General features: G+C 41.0%; 1 long non-coding RNA gene across 3 annotated transcripts in view; it reads right to left on the bottom strand.

The window, feature by feature from the left end:
- Positions 1-439: 439 nt before the first annotated feature.
- The window catches only part of LOC143764896 (uncharacterized), a 34953-nt gene continuing 28746 nt past the window's right edge, over positions 440-6646 (bottom strand). For 2 of the 3 annotated variants that reach the window (XR_013213292.1, XR_013213293.1), the window contains 5 exons: positions 6261-6521; positions 5408-5661; positions 2613-2872; positions 1069-1424; positions 440-578 (listed from right to left, as the gene is read on the bottom strand). This is a non-coding gene — a long non-coding RNA (uncharacterized LOC143764896). The remainder of the gene's footprint in view (positions 579-1068; positions 1425-2612; positions 2873-5407; positions 5662-6260; positions 6522-6646) is intronic. The other variant, XR_013213294.1, reaches the window with a different exon arrangement.

The following is a 6646-nucleotide window of genomic DNA, read 5'->3' as shown; positions in this document are numbered from 1 at the left end:
ATTTATCTGCAGTGGGCTTTGAGAAAATGGCCGCCAGAGGCAGTGTATGCATAGATTGAGTTTTCGAGAGACGAGATCCTCTGTCACCCTGCAGCACAGCAGCAGCCCCCCACCCAGTAAGCTCATTTTGGAATATAAAACGCACCCCCATTAACCTCCCAAATTTGGAGAAAAAAAGTGAGTCTTCCAATCCAAAAAATACAGTACTTAAAAGTTTAGTTTGCCTTTAAGAAAGCTCACTCTGATGTGGTATTTGCCTAATTGGTCTCTGTGTTATTTGCACTTGGTAACATTAGGCTTTGTTTCCAAGATGAGTTTTTGGTGAGTTGTTGATACTGCATATTTTCGATGAGTCAAAAATGTTTTAGAAAAGTGGATGCGATTATATTTATTGCCTTATTTCACTAAGCGTAAACTGACCTGCGGTGTGTGTTTCAAATCCGCAACATGTCAATTTCTCTTGCTGTTAAGCTTTCAAGTGAAGATTTTCCCCATAGACTTGCATTATATAGGAAAATCCACAGGTAAAAAAAACACACAGGCATTTTGAGGTTTTTGTGACCAAAATCTCATGAAATCTGCAAATCAATATATGGTAAAGTTTGTCAAAGCCAAATACCAGGAAGTATTAAAAGCAGGGCAGCTTGATTTAAGGCACAGCAGACCAACAAGACACAAAAAATGCAAAATAACTACATGAAAAAAGGTCTAAAAAATGCAATGAAAAAAGCAAGTGTTCTAATTTACTTAAAAGGTGCAGAAATGGTGCCAAAAAGCTGCAACATCAAAAATTCACCAAAAGCTCATGGTGGGAACGCAGCGTTGTAAATATTTTTCAGACATCAACTTTTAAATAGGTTTTCCACATAACTGGTGTCTATTGTAGCTGAAATCTAGACCAGCTCATAACTGGGGGAATGTGTACATTTTGGTGCAGACGGTCTACAGATAGGTCAAATTAATTTTGCCCACCTCACGGCAGGTTAATTTTATACTTTAGTTTAAGACAAGGGTAAAACATGTCGATCTTCATAAACCTCCCTCTATGTTTTTCCCTGTGCCACTGACCTGTGTTACTATGGTTGATGTCCTGACCTGGAAGGTAGAATTCCTAATCATTGTTGTCCACTTTTCAACAAATGTCCTCAGTCCGGTTAGAAGAAATGTGCCAAACAACATGGAGGCCGATAAGGTCATGACCAGCGGCTGCTTGTGCTGATCAGGATGCCTGTGACATCTCATGATGGCTTCTCCTCCTGGTCTAAGTCGCGTTCCTCTCTGTGTAGAGCTGCGGCAGGAATGTGATGTCATGCATAGAATTCCATCCCATTGTGATGTCATGCATAGAATTCCATCCCATTGTGATGTCATTGACTGACATCCAATCAAGGCTCAGTTTTCTATATGTAGCTGCAACACATATACTATAAGATAAAATATAAATTTATATAATAAACGTGATTATTATCTATACAGTAATAATCTGCAGCAGAAGAGGGGTGTAACATAATATTGTGGATTTTCATATATCCAATAGAAAAATCTATTTCTTTCGCCTTCTGGATTGTTCTCACTCAGAGTTTACAGGTAAAATCTTTATTCAGTGAATACAGATTTCCATGTTAATAACCAATGAGATAACAGTTGCTGCTCATGAGAGTCTATGGAGCGGGGAGGAGGGAGGAGCTAGAGGCAGCACAGACATCCTGCTCACCTCAAATGACACTTACACATTAAAGGGAACCTGTCATGTTGTACGTGCAGTGTGATCTATGGAAATGATAATATAGAGAAGCTGAGCAGACTCATATATGTCCAGGGGGCAGACCTACAAGTGACTGACAACGATTTCTGCATGCACCATCATACAGGGAAGAATGTCAATCACTACCAGCACCACACACTGGGATATTTGTATGTAAACATCAGGGAGTTCAATGAATAAAATGCTAATTTTACTGAAACGTTTCCCACAAAAATGTCTAGAAATCTGATCAACTCCTCCTGCTCTATAACACCCAGCCAACTGGTCAGATATATTAACATGTCTGTGTGCTGCCAAAAGCTGGAAAAAGAGAAGGAAATCTTCTTTTCTGTGTGTTTAGTGCATTGGAGACATTATATTGGTGAGTCTCCTCCTACAAGCTTACAGTCAATTGCAAATTACAGAAAGAGCTTTCAGAGGGGAAAACTGGAGAACCAGTGCGGACACAAGTTATATACTGATCGGAAATAGTGTTGTATCTCATACACATAAAGCAGATAATTCTAACAAGTTACTTAAAAGTACAGTTCCTCTTTAAGAAAGCGCACATTCATGTGGCCTTTGCCTTTTGGACCCCTGTGTTCTTTGAACTGGGAAGTATTATAAGTAATTTCCAGAATACCTGCTTAGAAATAGTTTCTCCACATAACTGGTGTCCATTGTAGCTGAAATCTAGGCCAGCTCATAACTGGGGGATTTTGTACATTTTGGTGCATAGACAGTCTACAGATGGGCCAAATTAATTTTGTACACCTCATGGCAGGAGAGTTTTGGATTAAGACGAGAGCGTATGACATGTTGACCTTCATAAATCCCCCTCTCTGTTTTTCTCTTCTGAGCCACTGACCTTTTACTATGGTTGATGTCCTGTCCAGGAAAGTACAATTCCTAATCAATTGTCTCCACTTTTACCAAATGTCCTCAGTCCGGTTAGAAGAAATGTGCCAAACAACATGGAGGCTGATAAGGTCATGACTTGTGGTCTGTTTGTGATGATCGGGACCGCCTGTGACATCTCATGATGGCTTCTCCTCCTGGTCTGAGTCGTGTTCCTCTCTGTGTAGAGCTGCGGCAGGAATGAGAGGCCTGACCTCAGCGCTGAGAATCCTAAAGAAGAGAATCCCATTGTGATGTCATGCATAGAATTCCATCCCATTGTGATGTCATTGATAAACATCTAATCAAGGCTCAGTTTTCTATATGTAGCTGCAACACTTATATTATATACTATAAGAGAAAATCTATATTTTATATAATAAAAGTGATTATTATCTATACAGTAATAATCTGCAGCAGATGAGGGGTGCAGACACAAGTTACATACTGACCGGAAATAGTGTTGAATCTCATACACACAAAGCAGATTATTCTAACAAGTTACTTAAAAGTACAGTTCCTCTATAAGGGTATGTTTCCACGGTTAGGATGGCCGGCGGTATCGCCGCTCGGCGCTAAGCCCCGCCCCCTTTCTGGGACGCGATCATGCCGGATGTGTTAACTCTTCACATCCGGGATGATCGCTCTCTCCCATAGCGCCCTGTGATATGCCTTGCGGGGACGCTGCGTCCCCGCAAGGTGTACGGACATGCTGCGATCTGAAAAGACGCGCAGCATGTCCGGAGTCGCAGGGCCGCAGCGTGCGGGTTTCCACGCATAGTGGAGACGGGATTTCATAAAATCCCCTCCACTATGCTGGAACATCTGGACGCTGCTTGTTTGACGCTGCAGCTCTGCGCAGCGTCAAACAAGCAGCGTTTCCTGACCGTGGAAACATACCCTAAGAAAGTGCACATTCATGTGGCCTTTGCCTTTTGGACCCCTGTGTTCTTTGAACTTGGAAGTATTATAAGTAATATCCAGAATACCTGCTTATAAATACACTGTGTTCCAAATTATTATGCAAATTGGATTTAAGTGTCTTAAAGATTTAATTGTTTTGTTTTTCATATAAACTCGTGGATGGTATTGTGTCTCAGGGCTCAATGAATCACTGAAATCAATCTTAAACACATGTGATAATTAGTTTTCCAGGTGATTCTAATTAAAGGAAAACTACTCAAAAATGATGTTCCACATTATTATGCAGGTCACAGGTTTTAAGCAATATGGGAAATAAAAAGGATCTCTCTGCTGCTGAAAAGCGTTAAATAGTGCAATGCCTTGGACAAGGTATGAAAAAATTAGATATTTCACGAAAACTTAAGAGTGATCATCATACTCTGATGAGATTTGTGACTGAAACAGAGCACAGACAGAGTTCATGCAAATAAAGGCATAATGAGGAAGTTTTCTGCCAGACAAATTCATTGGATTAAGAGAGCAGCTGCCAAAATACCATTACAAAGCAGCAAACAGTTATTTGAAGCTGCTGGTGCCTCTGGAGTCCCTCGAACCTCAAGGTGTAGGATCCTTCAAAGGCTTGCTGTGGTGCATAAACCTACTATTCGGCCACTCCAAAACAGTGTTCACAAGCAGAAATGGTTGCAGTGGGCCCAGACATACATGAAGACTAATTTCCAAACAGTCTTGTTTACTGATGAGTGTCGAGCAACTCTGGATGGTCCAGATGGATGGAGTAGTGGATGGTTGGTGGATGGCCACCATGTCCCAACAAGGCTGCGACGTCAGCAAGGAGGTGGAGGAGTCATGTTTTGGGCTGGAATCATGGAGAAACAGCTGGTAGGGCCATTTAAGGTTCTGAAGGTGTGAAAATGACCTCAGCAAAGTAAATAGAGTTTCTGACTGACAACTTTCTTCCATGGTCTAAAAAGCAGAAACGTGCCTTCAGGAACAAAATCATCTTCATGCATGACAATGAATACCTCTGAGTAATTGGCTGCTATGGGCATAAAAGGAGATAAACTCATGGTGTGGCCACCATCTTCCCCTGACCTCAACCCTATAGAGAACCTTTGGAGTATCATCAAACAAAAGATCTATGAGGGTGGGAGGCAGTTCACATCAAAACAGCAGCTCCGGGAGGCTATTCTGACTTCATGCAAAGAAATACAAGCAGAAACTCTCCATAAACTCACAAGTTCAATGGATGCAAGAATTGTGAAGGTGATATCAATGAAGGGCTCCTATGTTAACATGTAACTTGGCCTGATAGGATGTTTTGGAGTTAAATAGCTTTTTTGTTCAGTGAATGTGACCTCCTAATGCTGCAAATTCCACAAATGAGCATTTTCAGTTCTTTAAAACATATCAAATGTTTAGAAATACTACTGTGCCTAATAATTTGGAACAGTGCATTTTGAGTTTTTATTCATTTTGGAGATTATAATGTTATCATTGGGAGGTTTCTTCAATAAAATTCAATGTATACTCTAACGGGTGATGACTTTTATTAGACTGACTGTCATTTGCACTGACCATTTAGGAAAATCCGAGAAAAATGTAATTTGCATAATAATTTGGAACATAGTGTAGTTGCTCCACATAACTGGTGTCCATTGTAGCTGAAATCTAGGCCAGCTCATAACTGGGGGAATGTGTACATTTTGGTGCATAGACAGTCTACAGATGGGCCAAATTAATTTTGTACACCTCACGGCAGGAGAGTTTTAGATTAAAACGAGAGCGTATGACATGTTGACCTTCATAAATCCCCCTCTCTGTTTTCTCTTCTGAGCCACTGACCTTTTACTATGGTTGATGTCCTGTCCAGGAAAGTACTAATCAACTGTCTCCACTTTTACCAAATGTCCTCAGTCCGGTTAGAAGAAATGTGCCAAACAACATGGAGGCTGATAAGGTCATGACTTGTGGTCTGCTTGTGATGATCGGGACCGCCTGTGACATCTCATGATGGCTTCTCCTCCTGGTCTGACTCGTGTTCCTCTCTGTGTAGAGCTGCGGCAGGAATGAGAGGCCTGACCTCAGCGCTGAGAATCCTAAAGAAGATAATCCCATTGTGATGTCATGCATAGAATTCCATCCCATTGTGATGTCATTGATCAACATCTAATCAAGGCTCAGTTTTCTATATGTAGCTGCAACACTTATATACTATAAGAGAAAATATATATTTTATATAATAAAAGTGATTATTATCTATACAGTAATAATCTGCAGCAGATGAGGGGTGCAGACACAAGTTATATACTGACCGGAAATAGTGTTGTATCTCATACACACAAAGCAGATCATTCTAACAAGTTACTTAAAAGTACAGTTCCTCTTTAAGAAAGCGCACATTTGTGTGGCCTTTGCATTTTGGACCCCTGTGTTCTTTGAACTGGGACGTATTATAAGTAATTTCCAGAATACCTGCTTAGAAATAGTTTCTCCACATAACTGGTGTCCATTGTAGCTGAAATCTAGGCCAGCTCATAACTGGGGGAATTCGTACATTTTGGTGCATAGACAGTCTACAGATGGGCCAAATTAATTTTGTAGACCTCACGGCAGGAGAGTTTTGGATTAAGACGAGAATATGACACGTTGACCTTCATAAATCGCCCTCTCTGTTTTTCTCTTCTGAGCCACTGACCTTTTACTATGGTTGATGTCCTGTCCAGGAAAGTACAATTCCTAATCATTGTTCTCCACTTTTCAACAAATGACCTCAGTCCGGCTAGAAGAAACTTGCCAAACAACATGGAGGCTGATAAGGTCATGACTTGTGGTCTGTTTGTGATGATCGGGACCGCCTGTGACATCTCATGATGGCTTCTCCTCCTGGTCTGAGTCGTGTTCCTCTCTGTGTAGAGCTGCGGCAGGAATGAGAGGCCTGACCTCAGCGCTGAGAATCCTAAAGAAGAGAATCCCATTGTGATGTCATGCATAGAATTCCATCCCATTGTGATGTCATTGATAAACATCTAATCAAGGCACCGTTTTCTATATGTAGCTGCAACACTTATATTATATACTATA

Source organism: Ranitomeya variabilis, chromosome 4, assembly GCF_051348905.1.
Source record: "Ranitomeya variabilis isolate aRanVar5 chromosome 4, aRanVar5.hap1, whole genome shotgun sequence".
NCBI lineage: Eukaryota > Metazoa > Chordata > Amphibia > Anura > Dendrobatidae > Ranitomeya > Ranitomeya variabilis.
Note: the sequence above shows the minus strand (reverse complement) of the source record. Positions and strands in the feature narration are given on the sequence as shown.